Raw genomic sequence first — 27,724 nt, 5'->3', positions numbered from 1 at the left:
TTTTCAGGATGCCTTTCCAATTCTTCTTACCCCTATTTATTATTTTCAATTTATCCTACATATAGCTTATTTATACATATTTATCTCTGTTACTTCCCTAACTAGGATGTGAGGTACTTAAGGACAGAGGCTGTCTTTTGCCTTTCCCTGTAATGCCAGCAGTAAGTGCATTGCATAAAAGATAGCAATCACTTAAACTAATTATGGACTGACTGAGAAAATAATTTCTTAATCCTTCAGATTTGATATGATAAATGAGAGATAGAGAACAGGAAAGAAAAAGATGGATGGATGATAAATAGAGATTGTTAGATAGATAAAATATATATGAATCTCTGGTGATTTCTAAAATTGTTACTATTTTTAGAAGTTTTTCATTTATTATTTTATTTTTTATTTATTATTTATTTTTCCAGTACATGTATATTAACTTTTTAAATACACATTTCTTTATGAATCATGTTGACAGAAAAATTAGTACAAAAGGAGAGCAAAAGAAACAGAAAAAAGAAATGAAAAAATATGTGTTGATTTACATTCAATCTTCATAGTTCTTTTTCTGGATGCAAGTAGCATTTTTATCCAAAGCTTTTTGGATCCCTGAGAAGAACCAAGTTTTTCATAGTTGACCATCACACATTATTACTGTTACAATATACAATATATTTCTGGTTCTGTTTGTTTCACTCATTATCATTTCATGTAAATCTTTCCAGGCCTTTTCTAAAATCAGCTTGTTTATCATTTCTATTGAAAAATCATATTCCATTGACTCCACCTGTCATAATTTATTCAGCCATTCCCCAATTGATGAACATCTGTTCATTTTTCAATTCTTTGCTACCACAAAAAAGAGCTGCTACAAGCAATTTTGTATATGTGGATTCTTTTCACTTGTTTATAATTTCCTTGGAATACAGACCTAGTAATGGCACTGTGGGGGTCAAATGGTATGCACATTTTTATGACACCTTATGCATAGCTGAAACTGCTCTTCACAATAGTTGGATCAGTTCATGAATCCACTAACAATGCATTAGTATCCAAGTTTTCCCACATCCCCTCCAAAATTTGTCATTATCTTTTCCTGTCATTTTAGCCAATCTGAAAGGTGTGAGGTGGCAACTCAAAGTTGTTTTAATTTGCATTTCTCTAATCAAGAGTGATTCAGAGCATTTTCCCACATGACTATAGATGGTTTTACTATCATCTGAAAATCATTCATATTCTTTAACAATTTGGTTCATTTGGTAATAACTTGAATTCTTATAAATTTGACACAGTTCTTTATATATTTTTAGAACTAAGACATTTATCAGAAACACTGACTATAATGTTTCCCAGATATTCCCTTTTAATCTTATTTCTGTTGGTTTTGTTTGAGAAAAAAACATTTTAATTAATGTTATCAAAGTCATCCATTTTGCATTTCAAAATGTTCTCTAGTTCTTCTTTGGTCATAAATTCCTCCCTTCTCCAAATATCTGATAGATAAATTATTACTTGCTCTCATAATTTGCTTATGGTATCACTTTTTATGCCCAATTCATATGCCCATTTTGACTTTATTTTGGTATGGATGTGAGATATTGGTCTATGCTGAGTTTCGGACATATTTTCCAATTTTCTCAGCAATTTTTGTGAAATAGTGAGTTCATATTCAAGAAACTGGAGTTTAGGGGTTTATCAAATTTTATATTACTATAGTCATTTATTGTTGTGTCATATGTATCTAACTTTTTCCACTGGTCCCCCATTTTATTACTTAGCCAATACCAAAAGCTTTTCACGAGGGTTGCTTTATAATATAGATTTAGTTCTAATACTGCTAGGCCACCATCCATTGTGCTTTTTTTCATTAATTCCCTTGATATTCTTGACCTTTTGTTCTTCCAGATGAATACTGTTAATTTTTTAAACTATATAAAAGAATTTTTTTGCAGTTTGATTGGTATGGCACTTAATAAGTAGACCAATTTAGGTAGAATTATCATTTTTATATTATCTCGTCCTACCCATAAGCAATTGAAATTTTTTCATTTGTTTGCATCTGACTTTATCTGTATATGAAGTGTTTTGTAATTATGTTCATAGATTTCCCAGGTTTGTCTTGGCAGGTGAAAACCCATATATTTTATTTTGTCTACAGTTATTTTAAGTGAAATTTTGCTTTTTATTTTTTCTTGATTGGTTTTGTCAGTAATATATAGAAATGCTCATTATTTGTGTGGGTTTATTTTATACCCCACAATTTTGCTAAAGCTGTTAAATTATTTCCAGTAAGTTTTTGGATGATTTTCTAGAATTCTCACAGTATATAATCATTTCATCTACAAAGAGTGATAGTTTTATTTCCTCATTGCCTTATTCTAATTCCTTGAATTTTTCTTTTCTTACTGTTAAAACTAAAATTTCTAGTACATTATTGAATAACAGTGGTGATAGTGTATCCCCTTGTTTTGTCCCTGTTCTTATTGGGAATGTGTCCAGCTTCTTTCCAATACAAATAATATTTGCTGTTAGTTTTAGATACGTACTGCTTATTATTTAAAGGAAGACTCTTTTAAACCCCTGTGTTTTCTAGTGTTTTTTTACAATAGTAGGTACTCTATTTTGACAAAAACTTTTTCTGAACCTATTGAGAGTGTCATATCATTTCTGTTGGTTTTATTATTGATATGGTCAATTATGATAATAATTTTCTTGATAATTAACCAACCCTGCATTCCTATCCCCCCCTCATAGGGGGTTTTCTTGCTGATGTTCCTGTAATCTCTTTGCTTTTATTGCTAATATATTCTTTTAAATTTTTGGATCAATATTCCTTAGGGAGATTGCTCTATAATTTTCTTTCTCTGTTTTGGTTCTTCTTGGTTTAGGAATCAGCACCATATTTTTGTCATAGAAAAAATTTGATAAAATGACTTCTTAACTTATTTTTCTGAATAATTTACACAGTATTGGAACAATTCTTTAAATATTTGGTAGAATGCACTTCTAAATCCACCAAGGAATGGAGATTTTTTTCTTTAGAGGTAGTTCCCTCATGAGTTGTTAAATTTCTTTTGCTACAGTTGGATAATTTAAGTTATTTGTTTCCTCTTCTGTTAATCTGGTCAATACATTTGCAAAAATATTGATCAATTTTGATTAGATTGTCAGACTTGCTGGCACACAGCTGGGTAAAAAAAGCTTCTAATTATTGCTTTGATTTCTTTTTAATTGCTGGTAAATTCAACCTTTTTATTTTTATATTAGAATTTCATTTTTTCTTCTCTTTTTCTAATCAAATTAACTAAAAGTCTCACTATTTGGTTGTGTTTTTTTTTTCATAAAAGCTGTTCTTAGTTTTATTAACTAGTTCAATAGTTTTCTTATTTTCAATTTTATTACTCTCTACTTTGAGTTTCAGTATTTCTAATGGTATTTAATTTGGGCTTTTTGTTCCTTTTCTAAGTTTTTTAGTTGCCTACTCAATTCATTGATCTCCTCTTTCTCTATTTTATTCATTTAATTATTAAGGATATAAGATTTGCCCTAAAAATTGTTTTGATTCTATCCCATAGGTTTTGGAATACTGTCCCATTATTGTCATTCTCTTGGATTGTTTCTAAGATTTGCTATTTGACATATTCATTCTTTAGAAATACATTATTTAATTTCCAATTTTTTAATCTATCTCTCCCAGACCCTTTATTGAATATAATTTTTATTGTGTAGTGCTCTGAAAGGAAGTATTTATTATTTCTGCATTTTTGCATTGGATTTTGAGGGGCTTACACCTTAAATACATGATCCAGTTGATTCAGTTTTGTGTAAGTACCATATACTGCTGAGAAACAGGTGTAATCCTTTCTGTCCCTATTCGATTTTCTCCAGAGATCTTTTAAATCTAGGTTATCTACAATTCTATTAATCTCCTATGCTTCTTGTTTGTATTGTGGTAAGATTTGTCTGATTCTGAGAGGGGAAGGTTGAGGTCCTTCATTAGTATAGTTTTGCTGCTATTCTTCTTATAACTGGCTTAAAATCTCTAGGAATTTGGCTTCTCTACCAAATGGTGTGTGTGTGTGTATGTGTGTGTGTGTGATGTATATATTGATTGGACAATATTCTATTATTATAGGCTTGGAAAATGGCATTTCCCACTATTCTGTGCTAGTGCGATCTTTTGGTATATACAGAGAACTGTGGGAGGGATTAGGGGGTGGAGTAAGACAAGCCAGAGTCACTTTGACAGTAGAGGAAGAGAAGGAAGGTCGTGGAGATGCTGTGTCCATTCTCTTCACTTCTATCCCTAAAGATCAAGAATAAAGACTAAAGACTTTTGCTTATCTTGACTATGGCTGATTCTAAGGTATCCGGAGTGCTAACTTGTTCCTCACACATTTTGCCTAGAAACATGCCTGTCTTCCATTTTAAAATCATTGTACAGCCAAAATTCTTTGAAAAAGTTGACATATTCAGGATATCTTCTTCCTCACTTCTCATCTATCTTCTGAACTCACTTTTCAAAAAAACTTAATTTTTCCAAAGATGGTTGCTGTTAGATCATTTTAATCATGTTCAAATTTTAGTGGACCCATTAAAGGTTTTTTTTGGTAAAGATTTTGGAGTGGTTGGCCTTTTTCAGTTCACTTTATGAATGAGGAACTTAGGTAAAGAGAGATCAACAATGTTTTCCAGGATCACACAACTAGTAATTGTCTGAGATTAGATTTTAACTCAAGAAGATGAGTCTTCCTGATTCCAAGCTTAGTGTTCTATCCACTGAGCCACTTAATTGCTTATGTGTCAATCTCACCAGTGTCTTAATTGCTGTCTCCTCTTCCTCATTCTACTTCCACCACCACCACTGCAGCTGCTACTGCCACCACTCTCAATACTACTATTACTACTATTACTGCTACTGCTACTGCTGCTACTCCAACTCCTACTACTCCTACTACTGTGGATTTCTGAAGACCACTGATGTTTTATTGCCTCTGTCATATCCAATTTTGCTGAAAAGTAATATTTTCACATTGAAAAGGAGGTGGCATATTGGGAAAAGCTTTCTGCCACTGTTTACTTGTTGAATATCCTTACTTGATTAGGGAAATGTAACTATTTATCAAATACCTACTCAGTGCAAAGCATTACATTACATGCTAGAGCTATAGGGACAGAAACAAAAGAACTCATGTTCTCAAGTTTGCTACCATAATCTACATTTTTGAACAGTATGTTTTCTGATAAATTACTAAAATAATTTATGCCATCAACTCTTAACTGTAAATTCTTTTATCATGTTCTCCAGAGTTGACAAGTAAGAAATGTTTTAGTGACAGTGTATTCTGTGTATATACTTGTTTTGATCTCCGTCCCCTTTTCAGGAGGAGAGGAGAAAAGTGTGAGTAATTGAGGTCATGGGGAGACATTTCTTATCATAATTTTCTTCCTTTCTTTACTTTTGAATAGACAAAAACCGGTAAGGACAGGAAAAAGTAATGGAAGTAGACATAATTTCTGCTAGCCCTGACGACACACAACAGATAGGCTACCTGTGTATAAAGGCTTCCAGCAAGGTGGCAAATATAACCTTAAATATGCACAGAGCTCCAAGAAGGCAGCAATGAGATTTCTATGTCCCCATTTCATTCTCAGTCTTACAAGTCTCTTTGCTGGTACTCTTTTTCTTTAGAAAAAATTCCCAGGCATGAGCATCTACATAATACAATTAGAGTGCTTCATTTTTTATAATCAGAGTTGAATATATAATTTTAGTTACAATTTAGTTGTCACTATTACGTATGTTATCCATAAACATGTATATTTCTAATGACTTTCTTCAACTTTCATTTCACATAATAATGCCCCCTGGCAGCTGTGGGTACTTCATCCAAACAACATTTGTAAGATCTTCCAGAAAAAGAATGTTATGGACTGAATATTTTTAAAGTTTTTCTGGAGTAATTTTTTTAATACCCAAGACCATTTGAATCATTGTAATTGCATAAATGTTATAAACAAAGATTCTAGTATGAACATGATGTTATATTATTTGAAATATTTTGCTTATGCTACAAGGTACAATGTTTTAAGTCTACAATATTATTTCCAATGTACTTGAATATGTGGTATATATTTTATATGGCTCATTATATATTTGTAAATTATTTATTTGTACACATAATTTATTTGTATACTATAGATCATAACATATACTTCTTAAAAATTTCCTTAGGGTCAGGATCTGTGATATCATCTATATAGGGAAGAACAAAAATGAAAAACCCTATCTCTATCAATATATATAGTCTTAGAGTGCTATGGAAAAGTTAAATTACTAACCCAAAATAATACAGCTAATAGTAAATTATACATAATTTGATCTCAGGACTTCCTGAAACAGGTTAGTTTCCTCCCCACTATGCTGAATTTTCCTTACCACTGCCAATATTAAAAACATGGGAAATCAAGCAGATAAGTAAAAAAAAAAGTGTATTTTATCTGTAGAGTGCAAGCAAAAGTGTTATTTTGCCTTGAATTTTCAGTCACTTAACAAGTGCCTTATTTTGCCCCAACATTGAACCCAATCTATGACAATATTGATATTAGAACCATGTCTGGGATGAAGGGAGTTCAAAATAGGTCTTCCAAAAATATTTTAAAAGTCCTGAAGAGACATGTATGAATTTACATGAAAGTCTACATGAAATGAGTAGAAGCAAGAGAACATTGTACACAGCAACAACAAGATTATATGTTGACCAATTGTGATGGACTTGATTCTTTTCAACAGAAAATCATCTGCATCCAGAAAGAGGATTATCAGAATTGAACGGGGATCACAACATTGTATTTTTACCTTTGCTGTTGTTTACTTGTTTGTTTTTTTTCTTTCCCACTTTTTTCCTTTTCAATGTGATTTTCTTGTGCAGCATGATAAATGTGGAAATATTGTCAGAAGAATTACATATGTTTAACCTGTATTGGGTTTCTTGTCTAGGGAAGGGGGGAAGAGGAAGTGGGAAGGGAGGGAAAAAATTTGGAAATCAAAATTTTGCAAGGATGAATGTTGAAAATTATCTTTGCATGTATATTAAAAAATAAAAAGTTACTATTATAATAAAGAAACAAACAAACAAAAAATAAAACAGTTATTTAAAGAAGTTTGATGAGAAAAAAGAGATGTTTTGAAAACATCATGTCCTAGAAAAAAAATTTTAAATCATTTACCATGTCACCATTGAAAGCTTTATCAAATTTTAGTGATGAAAGCATATTAAAATAAGAAAAATAATTTGCAATAATATTGCTTTTATTTTTTAAATCAAACTATCAAATTGCAGCATGCACATATTTATAAAATATATGCATATTAGTTTATGCTACTTATATTCAAAGATATCTTTTTAATTTCTTAGTCACCCATTGTTTCAATAGATGTCTCTATAGCCTTTTGGGAGCAATATAATTTATAGCTTTACATTCAGTAAAATGAGCTTCCATTCATTATTCTACAAAGCAAATTTAAATTCTCTTAAGATTATAATCTGAGTAACTATCCTACAAAAGATGAAATGTATCTAAAGTAAATATAAATAAAGACATTTACAAGTATCTCTTAGTTAGGATGGGCTAGCCACAACCCCTTCTAATATTTTTAGCTTTTCTCAGTTTCAGAGAAGAAATTAAAAGGTGATAAATTTTATGAGTAGGAACTTGCTTAGGTTTCTCATCATAATATGAAAAAGACTGAGTTCTTAAATGCTCTGTTAACAGATCAAAAAATGGCAAATTTTGCCAAATCTAGCTTGTAATATACAGTCTACTTACATATTAATATATTTTCTCTTACTTTAAGTATAAGCCAATTAACAAAATATAAATTAAACTCTGATTTGTGTGGTTTATTGATTTCTGAAATAAAGGGATCATATTGAATCTTCAAGGGGCAGCTGTGTGGCATAGTGTATAAAGCATCCATGCTGGAGTCAGGATGACCTAAGGTCAAATCCATCCTCAAGTACTTAACACTCACTAGCTGTGTGACTCTGGGCAAGTCACTTGACTCCAATCTCCTCAACAGAAAGAAAGAAAGAAAAGACTATCCAACAATTTTTAAGCATCAAATATCCATATTTACTGAGGCAACTGATTATAAATGTTTCAGTCACTCAAACTCATAATCAATCTACAAGCATGCAGATGGAATTCTTAACACTTTTCCCTCTTGCCCTTCCTTCAGAAGGCAAATAATTTGATACAGATTACACATGTAAAGTGATGCAAAACACATTTTCCTTAGCTATATTTTAAAATAAGACATACATCAAAACAATGCAAATAAGAAAAATAAAATTTAAAAGTATACTGTTATCCCTATTTAGACTGCATCAATTGTTTCTCTGGAGATGAGTAACATTTTTTTAAACATAAATTCTTCAGAGTTACTCATAGTAGATCATTAATGTCTTCTTCTAATTCTGCTTATTTTGTTCACATTCTTATAAAGAATTTTGAAGGTTTTTTTTTCCCTTAAGCCATCTTACTTATCACTTCTTATAGTGAAATATTATTCCATCATAATCATATGCCACAAACTTGTTAGCCAATACCCAACTAATGTTCATTCCCTCAAATTCTAATTATTTGTCATCACAAAGAAAAGCTGCTATAAACTTGGAACTATGCCTAAAGGGCTATACAACTTTCCTACCTTTGATTCAGACATGCTACTACTGAGTCTTTATCCCAAAGAGATCACAAAGAGGGAAAAGGACTTACACGTGCCACAATGTAGCAGTTCTATTTGTGATGGCAAGAACCGGAAAATGAGTAGAAACCCCTCAACTGGGAAATGGTTGAATAAGTTGTGCTATATGAAAATAATGTAATATTTTTTTGTATAAGAAATGATTACCAGGCTATTTTCAGGAAAACCTGAAAAGACTTACACAAACTGATGCTGAGTGAAGCAAGCCCAACTAGCTAAACATTGTATGCAGCAACAAGAAGACAGTATAATGATTAATTATGATAGATAAAGTTTGAGTGCAAAACACTATTGACATCCAGAGAGAAAACTATGGAGATTGAATGCAAATCTAAACATATTTTCATCTTTTTTTACTTCTGTTTTTCAATTTTGTTCTGATTTTTCTTTTGAAATATGATTTATATGGAAATATATTAAAATGAATGTACATGTATAACCTAACATTAAATTAAATTTAAGTCCTTTGAGGACAGGCATAATCAAAAACATTATTATAAATATCTGTGTACATATAAGTCTTTTCACTATTTCTTTGATCTCCTTGAGATACAGACCTAGTAGTGGTGTTGATAAGTTAAATAATATGTACAAATATTTTAGTGAATTGATCATAGTTCCCAAATTGCTCTCCAAAATTCAGAATTTGACAAAAAATGCATTAGTGTTTCAACTTTTCCTCATCCCCTCCAACATTTGTCACTTACCTCTTCTGTAATATTTATCAATCTGATATACGTCATGCTTGCATAAGCACATATTTTAATAGGAAGAAATCATTCAAATATAAACTATACCTAAAACCAAATGCAAAATTTATTTTTATTTCATTTTCATACTTTGTACTTTACTCACAAAATTATTTTTCTGGTTGAACATCACAGTTTTGACAATATTATTTTACAGTTTTGAAAATACTACTATTGATCTGATACTATGTGCATAAACCAAGGAAATTTTTTTTTTCTTTTTATTTGGGTTAGGAGGGATCAGGGTTTGTGATAGTGTAGAAACTGAAATTCCATATATTGGTGTAGATCAATTATTTGTTCCATTAGTAGTATTAGGATGTTATGCGACACTTGTCCATAATCACACAGCTAGTATGCATGAAAAATAAGAAATGAATCTGGATTGTTCCAGTTTCAGAACCAGTAATCGATCCACTATGTAATGTTACTTCAATTCTATATTCATATGGAAAAACAAATAGCTACTATTAAAATTTTGAAAATGTTTTCAGATTCAGAGAATGCACAAATGAATAAAACCCAATATATTCAAAGAATTGACTCAAAGAATGTTAAACCTGAATACCATCTTAAAAATCGTCAAAGGTAACACTTTCTTATTATGGATAAGGCAATGTAAGCACAGAAAAATCATAAAATTTCAAAGTTAGAAGAAGCCTCAGGTATCATCTTGTAAAATCAAATATCTAAGGAATCTCCTTTATAATGTAATCGAGGGTTGAGAACTTCCTGGCACTATGGGAATTCTAGTTAAGAACCATTCTTTCTCAACTCTGAGAATAATTTTGGAGTATAAGGATATTTAAAGGAGAAGGTAGATTTGAATCATGCTCAAAAAGTGTTAAGTAGACATTAGAGACTAAAAGGAAAGAGAAATTGATTTTAAGAATTAAGCAGTTGCAACAGTAATTGAGTTCATGTTATTTCATGTAGTTCACCATTATTACTGTTACATTTTCGCTGTAGTCAATCTTTCCTTTGTCTCTCTTATGAACTATGTCCCTTTAACAACTCATAAATTCAAAACTTATGAGAGTTGAAAATACTACCTGAGCTAGAAGAAATGGGTGCCCTTCACTTTTACCCATCCTATTACAATTGTATCATATCTATGTGGTCAGGCTATCTCCTGAGGGTAATCTGGGAACTCTACAATGAAAGGTAGTTCATTTATCTTTCAGTTGGAGCATTACATTATTTTCTTTAGTTTGTCAATCTGTACTAACTCATGGAAATTATCTTCTCATTCCTTATCATAATACAAAACATATAAAGTGTCTAAGACTCTACTGGTCACATAGTTATCAAGTAGAACAAGTAATTGTTTTACTATGTTGAAAAGCATGTAAGCAGAGACTGAATTGTATATTATTTCTGCTCTCTGAGATTATAGCTAGCTAAATATGAATAAATGAAACCTAGCAACTGAATTTTGAACTATTAGTCGATGCTATTCATAAAGCAGCATTTTAAGAATGGCTTCTACATTAAAAATAATGGAAGTGAAGAAAATAAAAAAGTGGTAAAAACAAGTTTTAGAAAATTGCTCAACATCAATTTAATTGTTGGTATTTTGCATGTGAAATTCTTAGTCACCATTTGCAAAAGACTCAAAATCATCCTCCAAACTAAGTCAAGAAACCTTAATATTTGGTGACTTTCAAGTAGTTAAATAATTCATGATGAAACCAGCTCTGCTATTTTCAATTTTTACTCTAAGTAAAGTCTCTAAACTATCTTAATGTTTAACTGCAAGTTGTTCTTACTTCCAGTTCCTGTACTTCTCTACATGAGATTATCTTCTTAATATATTATAAAATGTCAGACCCAATTTAGCACAATGAGATTTACATAGATTTCACCCTCAAATATCATCTAGTTCAATAATATGTGGAAAAAATGGTAAATTTAGAATCAGACAAGATAATTTTGAATATCACATTTAATACATTTCTTAATCCTGAAATATGTGCAGATACATATTTACATGGATTTTTATAAATTCACAAAGTTTATAATCAAGCTTATTCATACATATGTTCATGCTTTTTACAATACATATAAAATTTAAATATTTCTGTAAAATATGTGCATGTTTATACATGAATTTTATACATACATATATACAAATACATATATACCTATTTATATACTTCTGTTTACAGTACCCCTTTAGCCAGACATACACAAACATACAACAAACATATATATACACTTGTGTACATGTACTGCATATGAGAAAAGAAAAACATCACAAAAACTGAAATTAGTTGTAACTTAGCAGTTAATATTATATAGAGGGCCTCAGAAAGTGGGGGAAATCTGGGTAAGATATAAGACTCTTCAGCACAGAGGGAACCTGCTGATAATGTCTGGTTTGGCTCTCCATCTCTCTTTGGTTCATCTCAACATTCCTGAGAAGTCAAGGAGGGTGTGGCTATCTGTGTTCTATTTAAAGCAAGGGATAGTTACCATAAAGATGCATTTGAATATCAATAGCAAGATGCTTGTAGTTAACTCTTGTGCAATGGTGCTGTGATGATGTGGTGATGTAATGGTTCTCTAGTTGGCATAATGCTCAGTGTGATAGTGATGTAATTGTACTAAGGTATTTAGGGGCTGAGAGGACTTAAAATAAATGGACTCCATCTTAAACTTTCCTAGTGGGTCTTCTGCCTTCTTAACTCCTCCACTAAGACCAAGGACTGTTGGTCCTGAGATCCACCAGAGAGCTGTTCAGACAGTATATTTTGGCATTCTAGCATGGGGGCACTAGAAAGCATAGTACATTTTGGCACCCTTGTTTGGGGGCTCTAGAAAGCACACACTACAATATTAAATTACAGATATCAGAGATTATTCTATTGACTTTTTTTCCCTTTTTTGGGGTGTGTGTGTGTGAAACAATTGGGGTTAAGTGGCTTGCCCAGGGTCACCCAGCTAGGAAGTGTTAAGTATCTAAGATCAGATTTAAACTCAGGTCCTCCTAACTTCAGGGCTGGTGGTCTATCCACTGCACCACCTAGCTGCCTTTCTATTGACTTTTTACAAAAAAATATTAAAAATAAACCAAAATTAGAAGAAAACATTAGGAATAATAAAAGGTAGTATGTGGGGGGAGGTGGAGGAGGGGTTAAAACACACCACAACAAAGAAGCAAAAATTGCACAGATACAGACTCATCTAGCAAATACCTGATTATTTTACCAAGTAGAAAGAAATGGCAACATAGGATATCACTGAGGGAAAATAAAAATTCACATTAAAAATTGCATGTTGCAGAATGATGAAAGATTGTGAATTGTGTTCTTTCATATAAATAATTTTCACTCCATATTTCCAGTTCTTTCATTTTTATAAAAATTTATCTTGTAAATATATCATCCAAATCCAAGCTCATGAAAGCACAGGCTTTATAAGGTTTTTTAATCTTCATGCCTACATGGGAGACATAGGCAAGTCCAGTGTAATGAAATAATGGGAAACATTTTAAAAATGGAATCATGACAGGAAAAGAATATCATTAATGTTGAAAGTGATGTGAGAAAATTAGGACACTAATACATTGTGGATGGTATTGTGAACTGATTTAACCATTCTGGTGAGCAATTAGGAATCAGGCCCAAAGGAGTATTGAATTGTGTATACCCTTTGATCCAATAGTATCTCTATTGGGCCTGAATCTCAAAGAGATCATTAAAAAAGGGAAAATACCTGTTCAAAAATGTTTGTAGCAACTCTTTTTGTAGTGGCAAGAAACTAGAAATTGAGTAGATGCCCATCAGTCGGAGAATGGCTGAATAAGTTATAATATATGAATGTTATATAATATTATTGTTCCATAAGAAAGGATTTGCAGAATGATTTCACAGAGAGCTAAAGAAGCTTACATGAACTGATACTATGTGAAGAAAGTAGAACCATGAGAATAGTGTAAACATCAACAACAAGAATACAATAGTCAATTCTGATGAACATGTTTCTTTCAAACAGTGAGATGATTCAGGCCAGTTTCAATGGTATTGTGATGAAGAGAGCCATCTTCATCCAGAGAGAGCACTGTGGGGACTAAGTGTGGATCACAACATAGTATTTTCACTTTTTTGTTGGTGTTTGATTTTATTTTGTGTTCTTTCTCATTTCTTTTTTTTTTTTTTAATCTAATTTCCTTGGGCAGCATAATGATTCTAGAAATATGTATGGAAGAATCACATGTTTTAACTTATATTGGGTTGCTTGCCATCTAGGGGAGGAGAAGGGAAGAAGGGAGGAAAAAAATACTTTGGAACACACCGTTTTGCAAGTATGAATGTTACAAAGTATATATGCACATGTTTTGTAAATAAAAGGCTTTGATTAAAAAATAAATAAAAATAGAACATGTGAGAACATATTTTACATTTTCACCTTGATATTTTCTGGGTCTGTGATTAATCCCAACTTTATCAGTTTCTTTCAGTCTGCTTCTTTTTCCAAATAAAGAATGTTATTCTTTAGGATTTTCCTCAAAGGCATTTTGGAAGGAATAAGTGAAATAATATACATGATGTCCTTTATAAAGCATAGATGTATCATGTAAAAATTGTTAGTAATATCAAAAGAGCTTTGATTTTTGACAAATTCTTTTTGGTAAGCATTTATCTTTTATTCCACTTCATATTTCAGTGAAATTTCCCCCTCTCTATGTTTTTGTTTTTATTATTTTCAATACTTGAAACACAATACTTTCCTTCCTTTTCCTCCCCATTCACTTTCATTGTTGAAATTCTTCCCATTGCCATTACCTTCATAAAGACTTCTCTTGTCCTCCCAGTCAAAAGTTATTGCTCTATACCAGAAACACTTAAGGCAATTTTTCTCTGACATGCATCAAAAATTCTTAATTTTATAGAATAATCAATTAAGTCTTTTTTCAATATTAAATTGAAAATTCCCTGAAGTATAGTCAGAAAAATATAGCAAACTGAATCTGTTATTTAAATTAGAATGCTCAAGGAAGTCAATTCAGACATGTTTATAAAAAAGAACACATTACTTATGAATATGTACATGTTGATGTTTTTGAAATGGATGTTGCCATTTTATAAGATAAATTTATTCAGTATTTCAGTATGGCTGTTACATTCTTGTCTATTCCCTTGAATAAATCTGTCAATGGTTTGTCATAGGCAATATTATGCCTATGCAAAGGCTCAATTTCAAAATCCATATGCTTAATTGTAGAAGTTCTATGACTACATTTTGATATTGACACATTTGTGGTCAATGTGAATGCTTTTCTTTTGGTTATCTTGAATTTGAGTATAAAACATCAATCACCAGTTATTTCCCTGTTTCCTACTGAGAGAATATGATTAAGGTCACCAGAAAGATAGTAATAATTATAGGTGATGACACTTATGAGTCATTTAGTATGACCTCTCTGCTTTAGAGATGGAAAACCTGAGACCCAAGGAAAATAAATAATTTGCTTAAAGTCACAGAGAACCAAAATTTGACCCCAGATTCTCTGATACAAGAGAGAGCACTTTTTTCATTGCATCATTATACTTCATTTAATTTCTTTGGTTTATACTAATTTCAACATTTTCTGGATCAGTGACAAAAAGAAGGGCAACAATAGTTATTATCCTGTGGACAACTTGATTATGAGTATCTTAAACTTAGCCCAGTTTTTCAAATTTCTGAGACATTATTGAATGATTCGAGTTATATATCATTTAGATTGCTTAGGGATAACAACAGATTTACTCCACTGATAGTCTTCCAAGTACCCAGTGTCATTCTCCAATGTTATGAGGAAATAGGTTAGCAGAACCGGGATTCAGGGGAGAATAGATTTTTCTAATTAATTGCTTCCTCATCTTTAAAATGAGGGAGTAGGATTAGGTATCAGAAATTATTTCCTGCTCTATATTTATGATCCTAACCTAATAGACTAGCTTTCCTTAGTATGGTAGTTAAAAATCTAGGCAACGATTCTCTCTCCTGTAGGAAATATTGAATTCTTTTTTGATTTTAGGTCTCCAGGATTCTTTGCACAAGGTTACTAAGTAATCAAGTAATCAACCAAAAAGAATTGATTCATCATCAATATGTCAATTGTGCTTATAAAACAATAACTATTGTCAAGAAGCCTGCTTTTTAATTGAAGAGACTAACACACTAACAAATGGCAAAAATTTAAAGTGAATATTTGAGCATGTCTATGTATATATGTATATACTTAAGAGTTCTTTTGTACTGTACATAGACTTAAGTTACAACAGAAAGAAGAGAACAAATTGAGTTGCAATAGGGAAAGAAGGTTTTACAAAGTCTTGGCTCTTAAAATAAGTAAGATTTAAATAGGCTGAAAAGAAATAGGACTCATAAATGGAAGGAAAAATAGCCATTAGAAAATATACATTGATTCAGGTTTGCATATTTTATGAGTGAAAGTTGTATACTAGAGAAAATTTACAAGTATACTTCTATCTGTACAAAGATACAATATGCATGTTAAAGTCAGAATAAGCATGGTAGTAAAATAATGTTGAAGATATTTGGGATTACATTAGGACTTTTTGAGAACAAGTAACTTGATATTAGATGATAGATTAGTTGAATTAACAGCCGTAGAATGGGCTGCAAAGGGAATATACTTGAATCAGGGAACTCCATTAGGCAGACTTTTGTAGTGATAATTGGTGTTTAGTTAGTGTCAAAATTAATGGAAATGCAGAAGCAGGAAAAAAAATATCAAAAAGATCCTCAGTAGCACTTGGTAACTAAGATACTTACAATTATTTAATTTTACTTTGAGTTTATATCAATTTTGCAATATAAAACATGATTTGTGAGAGTTTGGCACTTGTAAGCATGTATATAATATCAAAGGACAGAGATAAATACTTTCATTCATTGCGCAGATCCTATGACATAGTTGAATGATTATGACCAAGAATTTCAAAGATTGAGAAGATTTGAACAAATGATTATCTGTCCCTATACAATTAAGTGACTATATTGATGAAACTACAGAGATGTTAAATTATTCTGAAATGAAATATTTCATAGAAAGGATAAGTTACCCTACTCTACCACACAAACATATATATGTATGTATATACTCATGTGCATTGCAAAAACAAACCAGTTTTCATATCAGTGAGAGTTTTCTAAACATTATATGCTCACCAAATCCATCAGCTGAGAATTTTTGAAGAAGTGATTCCCAGAATAGCAATAACTTTACCAAGACTTCATTTTCAAGAATGCTGGGTTTGGAAAACTTATTTTTCTTCATAGGATGTCTGTCTAGAGAAATACCCAATAGGAAAGCTATATAGTGACATTGTCTAAAATTGCTCAGTAGAATTGTCTAGTGTTCCTATCCCAGGGTTAATCACCCCATTTTGCCCCTTGCCAGTTTGCATTGTGCCGAAATCCCCACTCTATGCCATTAAACTTGATGAGTTTCTCAGAGCTAGTAGAGTCTTGCATTTAATGAATGGTAAATAAGAAAGACTGAGAAAAGAAGGAGGATGGGGATGGTGATTGAGGGAACTGGTTGAGGAGAATGCATAATTTTTGTGTCATTTTTACTCTTTAGTAATTGATATACTCCATAATTGGTAGCTATGTGCTACCACTGGGAGAATATTAATGTTTTAGAAAGCATTTCATCTGTGTGAAGGTGGTACAACTTGGCCTTTGTAATAACATTAAAGAATTTCCCATATCAGTGAGAAATGTATTCCAGTCATTCAATAAATGTTTCACAATAAAACATTACTAAACAATTTGGTTGGATTTTACAACACTATTTATGCAATACATTACTTCAGATGTATTGTAGATTAGGATTTGTGTTCAGGGAACTTGAGAACAACTTTTGAATATTGTTGTTTGCTTTGTTTTGTATTCTAGAGCCTGAGTCACACCTCAAGAGTATAATAAATGCTTATTGACTGACTAGCTTAAGTATTATCAAGCATGACATTTCATAAGGAAAAAAAATTCACATTTGCATAAAGATTTAGGCAAGTGGACTTTCAATTTAACTAATATAATTAATTTTCAGTGGGGAGGCTATCCCTACTAAATAAAGCCTACAACTTTTCTGCAAGTTATAGTCTAAATGAGATGTCGTAGAATTTTTGAGGGTCATACAACTACCTTCAGAAGTGTAACTTGCAATTATGGCATCAAGTAAGAAATGCCTAAAACCCTGTGGGAATTCTTTCTTTGTTTTTTAAACTGGTCCTCATTGTTTATGTCATGATTCTCTTTTAAATATATATATATATATATATATATATATATATATATATATATATATATCATATTTGTGTATATATGTACACAGATATTACATATATACATATACATGTGATTACATGGGCAAGTTATATAACAAATGTTTATAGGATAAATTAATATCATTTAGTGTTGTTTATATTATATGCAATTATGTTTTGTTAGAGAAGAAGCATAGATTTTTTTTTTTTCATGGAAATACACGCACATTTACGTACACTTAAATTGCTATAGTGGCATATATACTATAAAAAGACAGCCATATAATGGTTTTAAAATTCCCAAAGTCCTTTCTTCAAAACAACTTCTTGATGGAAGACACAAATATTACTTTCCCTATTTAACATATGAGGAAACAAATTTACTAATATGTAAAGTATGTCTGATGTTTGAGATCTAAGAATTAAACACAAATTTGTTGATTCCAATACAACCAAAAGCTAACAATTATTATTTTTATGTCTTTAAATTTCAGAGGTTACTGTTTAATTGATAAAGGTAATTTTTTTATTGAAAGTATTCCTTCATAACAAAGAAATAACAAGTGTAGCAACACATCATTAGATAACAAACAGGAGCAGAGGAATACTAAGAATGGTGATAGCAAGTCTTGAATTTAAATCCAGACTTAAATAGGTACTAGCTATGGGACTCTGGGAAGGTCATTTAATCTTTGTCTACTATTCCCCTAAATTACAAAATAGAAATAAAAAATAGCACCAACTTCCTAGAATTGTTTTGAAAAATCACAGGAGGTACTATCTGTTAACGCTTACTGTAGTGCCTAGCACACAATATATACTTGGTATATACTTATTTCTTTCCCTATGCACTTCCCTATCCTCTCCTTCCCAAACTAGCATTGCCAGCAACAATCTTTTGCATATATAAATGCTAGAAAACATTTCTCATTCTAGTATAATTTTGTCATTATCTCTCTTTTAGAAGATCCAAGGAATTAATCAGTCTGTCAATTTCCCTCTTCCATCACCTCTTGTTTAAATCCAGCATTGTTTTTTCTTTCCTTTCCCTCCTCTTTTACTTTTCATGATACAAATAAACAACATATCACCACTCATCAAGAATTTTTTTCTGTGTAGATAACACACATCATAAACTATTTTCTAATTTTTGAATATGTTAGAATTCTAGTAAGTTTGACAGGCTACCAAAGAAAATTGGGTTGTAAACAAATAGATCATGAATTATGCAAGCATGTGTTGTGTAACTTTTTTATATTTCTTTTATTGCTCATATTTAGTGCAGTGCCTTCTGTTTTACATGGACTTAATGTGTTTAATATTGAAAATAATTATTTTGGTAATGACTCTACATAGACAAAAATGTTTATGTCTTAGAATCACCATCAATAAATTTATAATTATTGTCTATCTGTATGATGATAAACAAACATAAAAAGAAGCAAATGATTACTAACCTATCCCTTAGCTTGGCTATTAAAAGAGCAAAGAATTGGGATTATGCAATATGAATTTAAATCTTAAATCTGTTGCCTGCTACTAATGTCATCTTGGAAAAATAACAACTCTCAGGAAAAAATTCCTCATTTATAAAATATAAGGAACAAATTAGATGATCTTTAAGGTCCCTTCCAACTTTAAAATTCTATGATTTTATTTTATAATACCATTGAATTTACTCCAATCTTATGCAAGATTTTTATTAAATGAAAAATATTTAGTGGCTCTATTTCTGGTCTAATTGCTAATAGATTATTCCTTCTCTTTTTCTGTTTATTTATTTGTTTGTTTATTTCTTTATTCTCTTTATTACCACTTTTTCCCAATTACTTGTAAAGGTAGTTTTCAACATTCACTTTTAGAAGATTTTGAGTTATTTTTTCTCTCTCCTTCTCTACATTCCCCCCTTCCCAAGAAAGTAAGCAATCTGATGTAATTTATACCTGTACAATAATATTACATATTTTTCCATATTAGTTGTATTATGAAAGAAGAACCAGAACAAAATGGAAAAAACAACAAGGGAAAAATAATAAAATAAGGAATATTAGATTATTTGTTAAGGACCATGTCTAAGTGAAGGGGCAGGTCAATTCTCCAAGAGCCTCCATATCTCTGAATCATAAACTTAAAAGAGTTGCAAAGCAGCCTTCACAGATGTTCCTTGTGGATTGGGAATGAAATAAATCAGAGGGAAGAGGGAAGAGAAGAGAGGTCAGACAACATAACTCTCTCTCTCAGTCAAGAGGTCAGAGAATAGCAACTGCTTCTCAGTCTCCTTTTATCATCATCATCAGCTCACATGATGAGATCCATTCTGCAGGTCTAAGACCTCCAGCAGCCATTGACAGGTGGTTCCAATATCACAACATATGATGCCCAACATGGGGCAAAAGAAACACAAGAAACAAAGAAGCAGCAGTGCTCTAGAGCTGTTTGTGAGTAGGATCACTATCAAGATCCTATCACTATCACTATCACTATCACTACAAAGCTACACTACAAAAAGCCCTTAGAAGAATATCTACTTGACACACTTCTGCTTTAGATATTATAAAAATATAACAATGGAATGAATTCTTGCAGTGGTTAGGTCAAACATAGCTACACCTTAGCAATAATATGTTTGCACAGTTTTTTTTTTTTTTTTTTTTTTTATTTAATAGCCTTTTATTTACAGGTTATATGTATGAGTAACTTTACAGCATTAACAATTGCCAAACTTCTTGTTCCAATTTTTTCACCTCTTACTCCTCCACCCTCTCCCCCAGATGGCAGGATGACCAGTAGATGTTAAATATATTAAAATATAAATTAGATACACAATAAGTATACATGACCAAACCGTTATTTTGCTGTACAAAAAGAATCAGACTCTGAAATATTGTACAATTAGCTTGTGAAGGAAATCAAAAATGCAGGTGGGCATAAATATAGGGATTGGGATTTCAATGTAATGGTTTTTAGTCATCACCCAGAGTTCTTTCTCTGGGCATAGCTGGTTCAGTTCATTACTGCTCCATTGAAAATGATTTGGTTGATCTCATTGCTGAGGATGGCCAGGTCCATCAGAACTGGTCATCATATAGTATTGTTGTTGAAGTATATAATGATCTCCTGGTCCTGCTCATTTCACTCAGCATCAGTTCGTGTAAGTCTCTCCAGGCCTTTCTGAAATCATCCTGTTGGTCATTTCTTACAAAACAATAATATTCCATAATATTCATATACCACAATTTATTCAGCTATTCTCCTACTGATGGGCATCCACTCAGTTTCCAGTTTCTAGCCACTACAAAGAGGGCTGCCACAAACATTCGTTGTTTGCACAGTTTTAAGGCTTTGGCTGATCTTTAGGCAGCTGCTTCTTCTAATTCTTCTTCTACAGTAGTTTCCAGACAAGTGAGCTGTTGGTTGACCTTAAATAAAGCCTTGCCATTCCCTGGAATCTCTTTGGTTATATCCTCTTTCCATGCCAGGAAAACTTCCTCTTCAATTATTCCCATATCATAGAAATGAACAAAGAAGGCCAGTAACATGCCTTTATGAAAGTTGTTATTGTATCAGTGCACCTGAAGAACATACAGGGCACTAACCTGTAGGTCCACTTGAAGAAACTTCTGTACTTCTGGCTTGAAAGAGAGAAGGGGTTATTTGTCCTGTTCCAACTGCTCTTTGAAAGGAATAGAAGAAGAATCTATTTCCTCATTGGATAGGCTTATTTCCCTAGAGATATGCTGCAAGAAGCAAGTCATTAAAATATTCACAAATCCCTTGTCTACATGACATCTGGGGAAAATGTTGGTTTTAATCCATTTATCCATGGTTTGAGGAGATGGATCCAACTTTATTTGATTTAACAGTTCCTTCTCCAGTTTGAGAAGTGGGAACAAAAAACTAAGTCCTCTTCCCTCCAAAATCTCCATCATTCAATCTTTATTCTGATCAATTTCTAATAGCATTTTCTGCATATTGACTTTGCTTTATTGGAAAAGTTCCGTTAACCATTCATGAGCCTGTAACCACTAATTGTTGAAGGCAAAATAAGAAGAAAGGGAAGTGAGTACTGCTTTCCAGTGTTTGTGCTAGCTCTAAAATGCTAACCAAGTCTTAAAGAATGGCCAGAGTTCCAAACTGCTTGACATAGGATTTCATCAAAGGGATGTCTACCTCAAATTTTGGGTACTGATCCAATACATTCAGGAAAGCCTTCATAAAGTCAGTAGTGGATATTCCTTCCTCTTTGAATAAACCAGTCAAAGCAATTTTTTTTTCTTCATCAGTCCTCTAGTAATTAGATAATTACTTTGCTTAAAATCTCTGAGAGAAAGTTTCTTAGGGTTCTGATTTCCAGTACACTACTGATAGTATCATTTGCATTCCTACTATTCAGATACTTTGTCACTCCAGCTTCAGTTATAGTTTTGGTTTTGTTTTGTTCTGTTTTTAAATGGTGGAGGCTTTTTTGGCAGGCTTTTCTTGAATAAATAGTGGATTAGTTTTGAGGCCACCTGAGTAATCTGTCCAGAGATGGTGTTTGAGTGTGTAAGTGCTGTACACTGGGAAGAATCATGGTTATCTGGTGCTGAAAATTTGGCCCTTGATTTTCATTTATTAGGAATGATTGAGCAAGCCTCAAACTAATCTCATCTGCAATAAGCTGTTCTTTCTTAGAAAACCGAGGTGGCATATCCTTTGACTGCCCTTGCATCTGGATAAGAGTCCCTGATTCTGGTTACTGGCTTAATCCCTGGCTTTTTTGTGTCCCATCTCAATCTGGGATTGTGTAGGAGGCATGATATGACCCCCATGGCCATTAAAGATTTGACTTGATCAGTGATTTCCTATGGTGAGTGAAAATCTATCCTGGCATAACTCCTGGACTAGTACCTAATTCTGCTACCTGGAAATTGTCCAAATATATCAGCAAATCCTCCAAGTGGGTCCTTGCCGAGTTTTATCCTAGGTGGCATAAACATTCCCTCTAGGAAAAAAATCACTTCTTATCCCTTGAACCATAAGAGCAGGAATAAAATCTCCTAGCTCTTTTGCTGAATCTTGACAGATTTAATTGATTGACTTTGATCAATTTTCAAGAAAAGCTTTGCATCGAATCCACATCTCGCAACATCATGATAACATGGCACTCCAAATCCTTTCCCATATCTTTTCCAAAAGTGTTTGATGCACTCATGAAAGATAGATTCATAAATAAGATTATGTTTGTCAATTTTCTCCAATGAATTTTATGTTCCCCCAAACCTTGATCTTAGCAATGGTTCTCTATTTCCTTCTCTTCAGGAAGAAGTGGGGGGGAGGGTGATCACATTTGCCAAACATATCAACATGTCTGGTTCAGTTTTAAATTTCATTTTTTATTTTACAAATTAGAAGGTGTCTGAATGTTATACTTCGCTTCTGTTCTGTTTGATCCTCAGTTGCTAGGTCATCAAAGTTTGCTTTGTCTTCTGCCAGTCAAAGACATAGTTGAGCAGACAGTCAGTTATACTTTGGCTCTTCAGGGACTTTATTCACGATCAGCAGTAGGACCCCTTTTAAGATGAGTTTAGACTCTACACCCACATTGAGAAGCTCAAAGAATAGTTTGTCAGACTTTTCAGGAGTAAGTTTATTTAGTATGCCTCTTACTATCCTGAAGATTGCATCATGTCTTTATTATTATCATTATAATTATTATTATTATTCTATGGATTTGTTTGCTGTAAAGTTATGTGGTCTAATGTTTCATGCAGAGATCCATTTCTGAGCATTTTGCCCTGGGTTTTTCCCCAAATTTTCTAATGCCAGCATTCTTGGGATAGTACTAAGATGCACCCCTGCTTCCTCTCCTGCTAGGAAAAGAAGTGAAATGAGAAGTACCCTCTTCTGCAGTCGTACTCTCTACTTTGGCGCTTGACCAAGAAGAGTCTTCAAAAGAATAATATTAATGGATGGATTTGGGGAGATGTGAAGAGAGAGGGAGAAGTGAAAATCATCACCAAGCCCTCAGCAGTGCAGCTGCAGCTGCCTACTCAGGGACTGATGACAAGGAGTGGAGGGTAGGGCTAGGAGAGTGGAAAACAAAATGGGGGATGGAAGGAAGAAGGGGGCTAAGGACTGGATGAAAGTCTCAGCTCAAGAGAGTCTCTGCAGCAGCCAACACCTAGTACTCACCACTACCTCCTTAGAGCTCCAACTTGCTGCCCTATTGTCATTTTCTTTGATAAAATCATTGTTTCTATAATTTCTTGGTTCTTTAATTCATTCTTTAGCATGAGATTACTTAGTTTCCAAAGAATTTTGACTCTCTTTTTCCAAGACCCTTTATTACATTATTTTTTGTTTTGCAAAAGAATTCATTCAATATTTCTGTCTTTCTGCATTTGATTGTGAAGTTTTTATGCCTTCTTACATGGTCAATTTTTGCATGTCATATGCTGTTAAGGCAAAAAGGTATATTTTTTCTATGCCCATTCAACTTTCTCCAGAGGCCTATAATATCTAACTTTTCTAAAATTGTATTCATCTCTTTAATTTCTTTCTTGTCACTTATTATTTTTAATCCACTATACTATCCATTTCCATTTTATGGGAAAATTCATCTTATTAACATTCATAGTCATGATTACAAACTGTGCATTTTCCTCATCAAATTTATCACTATTAACTTTTCTTTCTTTTCATCTTCTCCTTCTTCTCCAGTGTTTCATTTCTAATCACTATCCTTCCATCTCCCCTATTTCCCTTTTTAGCTGCCCACCTTTTCATTTCCTCTTTCCCCTTCTACTCTTGCCTTCTATTTTATCCTTATTCCTATCTCCCTCTCTTTTCTTTCCATTCCTCCCACCTAATGTTCTGTAAGGTAAGATAAATGTCTATAATGAGCTAACTGTTCATGTTACTTCCTTTTATTTTTCCCAGCCTTGTACCTTTACTCTGTATGTGTCTCTCTATGTTAATGTGCTTCTTATAAACATATTCTGGGATTCTGTTTTTTAATCCACTCTGCAATTTGCTTCTGTTTCATTGCAGAATTCAGCCCATTCACATTAAGAGTTATGATTACCAACTCTGTATTTCCCGCCATCTTATTTTCTCCCCTGTATAAAGTTTTTTCTCTCTTTCCACTCTGTCCTTAGTCTTGTGATTTTTACCTACCCTACCTACTACTGCCTTATCTCCTATCACCCCTCCCACTTTCTCTTAATAGTATTTTAATCCATTCTACCCACAACCTTATCTTCTATAAGCCCTTACTCCCTTCTCTTATCTTTTTTTATCTAGTGTTTTTGCCTTCCCTTCTATCCTGTCCCTCCCTATTCCTTTCTTCTTTCTTCTCCTACTTCTTTATAAAATTAAATAAATTTCTATACATAACTTAATGATTGTTATTCCTTCTTAGAGCCTGAGGAGATCAAGCTTCAAACATTGCTCATCTCCCTCCCTTTTTTCCCTCCATTGTAATAAATCTTTTAAGGCCCTTGATGTGAACTAATTGACTCATTATAACTTCCCTTTCTTCTTTTTCCAGTATAGACTTTTCCCACCCCTTACTATATTTTCTTTGATGTCATCACATGAGAGTCCATTCCACAGCCACACCCTCAGTTCATGCCATGCCCCTTTGTCTGCCTCAGTGTTTTTCCCATCTAAGTATGTTAACAGTTTAATCTTTAAAAAAAAAAAAATCTATCTATTTATATAGATAGATAGATAGATAGAAGATAGATATAGAAGATATTTTCTATCTATAGAATATAGATATATATTTAATATATTTAATCTATAGAATATAGAATATAGATATGTACTTTTATATAGATATATTCCCCTTGTTTATCTTTCTAAGGTTTCTAAGGTTCTCTTCAGTTCTGTGTTTGTAGATTAAATTTTTGGCTTAGTTCTGTTTTGTTGATAGAAATAATTGCAAGTTTTTTCTTCATTGAAGCTCCATCTCCTTCACTGAAAGATGTTGCTGACTCTCTCTGACTAGTTAATTCTTGATTGTAATCCAAGGTTCTTTGTCTTCAGCAAAATGATATTCAGGCCCTCCTTCATTGTAGAAGCTTCCAGATTCTAGGTAATCCTTTTGCTTTTTGATATTTCAATTTTTTTTTCCTGGCAGCTTACAATATTTTTCCTTGAGCTTATAGTTTTGGAGTTTTACAGCAATGTTTCTTGGGGTTTTCCTTGTAGGATCTCTTTCCAGAGGTGAATGATGGATTCTTTTGATGAGTATTTCCCCCTCTGTTTCCAAAATATTGGGGCAGTTTTCTTTAATGACCTCTTGTAGAATGCTATCTAGACTCTTTTTTTTTTTTTTTTGGGTCATGACCTTCAGGTAGGTCAATAATTTTAAAACTGTTTCTTCTAGAACTATTTTCCAGATGGCTGTTTTTCCAATGAAGTATTTCACATTTTCTTTCATTTCTTTCATTATTTTTAATTTGATTCATTTTTGCTGTCTCAAAAAGTCATTAGCTTCCATTTGCTCTGTTCTAAATTTTGATGTGTGATTTTCTTCAGTTATCTTTTGCATCTCTTTTCCATTTAGTTTATTCCACTGTTTAAGAAATTTTCTTTAGACAATTTTTACCTTCAATTTTCAAATTTTTCAAATCAAAGGGTATTTCTCTCATTTCTTTTCTCATTTTTTCATTTACTTCTATTATTTGTCTTTTGAAGTCTTTTATGAACATTTCCAAGAAACCTCTTTGAACTGGAAACCAATTTATCTCACTCTTTGAGATTTCTTCTACTACATTTTATCCTCATCTGTGTTTGTATTTTGCTCTGCCCTATCACCATAGCAGCTTTCTATGGTCACATTTTTTTTTTACTTTTAAGATGGAGCTGTGCTCCAGGGATAAAGTTGGCATTATCCCAAGCTTCCTGTGCAGTTCTGAACCTTGGCTTTAAGCACAGGAGACTCTTGTGCTTGTAGGGGGTAGCTTTGCCTCCTCTGTTCAAGAAAGCACCTGTTTTCCCAAATTTTGCCTTCTGAGATACTATTGGAAGCTGCTCCACTGATTCACTCCTCTACTGAGCCAGGAGGAGGGTCTTAGTTGCCAATTTGCTGTCATTAAGAGCTTCTCACTGGCTTTGCCAAAGTCTATCTGAGCTGGACTAAACACTCTTTCATTCCAGTGAGACTGACCTTTCTTAAAGGTTTTCATTCTTTCTTGAGCTGGAAAGTGGTTGGATTCCATTAGACTCCATTCAGAGACTTGGTTTTAATGTGGTTTTTTTTTGAGGGAAACTATCTATATATGTTACTACCACTTTGAGTCAAAACAATATTCACCCTCCCCTTTCTCCTCTAGTGTAATAAGTCTTTTGTGCCTCCTTATGTAATGTAATTTACTCTATTCTGCTTTCTTCTTTCCACCTCTCCCAGTACAATACTTTTCTAACCCCTTCATTTTTTATACCATCATATCAAAGCCAAGTTATACCTTTAATTTAGTATCACTTTTTTAAAATTTCTGTTGGTTTATTTACATGATTTTAACATAATTTGGTCTCTTTTCATTTCTTTTGACAACATTTTCATGTCAACAGCTTGAAAAATATTCTGCTTTACAATGGATCTAAATTAGATATAAGAAGATTACTAATGCTGATCATTTTATTTTATATTAAAATGAATTATTGAAAGTTATGTTATTGTACACAGTTACAGCAAGGTTATAGTATGATCCATTCTTATGGAAGTGGTTCTTTTCAACAAGGAGGGGATTCGGGTCATTTCCAATGGTCTTCTGATGAAGAGAACTATCTATACCCAGAGAGAGGACTGTAAAAACTGGGTTTGGATCACAACATAGAATTTTCACCTTTTCTATTGTTGTTTGCTTGCATTTTGTTTTCTTCTCATTTTTCTCCTTTTTATATAATTTTTCTTATATACTTGTGTAAATATTTATGGA

The 27,724-nt window shown here is 32.5% G+C and overlaps 2 pseudogenes; both read right to left on the bottom strand.

Moving 5' to 3' along the window:
- Positions 1–21,139: 21,139 nt before the first annotated feature.
- Positions 21,140–22,509, bottom strand: LOC116419016 (annotated as a pseudogene).
- A 308-nt stretch (positions 22,510–22,817) lies between these two features.
- Positions 22,818–23,739, bottom strand: LOC100933141 (annotated as a pseudogene).
- Positions 23,740–27,724: the final 3,985 nt, after the last annotated feature.

The sequence above is a fragment of the Sarcophilus harrisii genome, chromosome 3 (assembly GCF_902635505.1).
Source record: "Sarcophilus harrisii chromosome 3, mSarHar1.11, whole genome shotgun sequence".
Lineage (NCBI taxonomy): Eukaryota > Metazoa > Chordata > Mammalia > Dasyuromorphia > Dasyuridae > Sarcophilus > Sarcophilus harrisii.
This window is presented reverse-complemented; position numbering and strand designations above follow the sequence as displayed.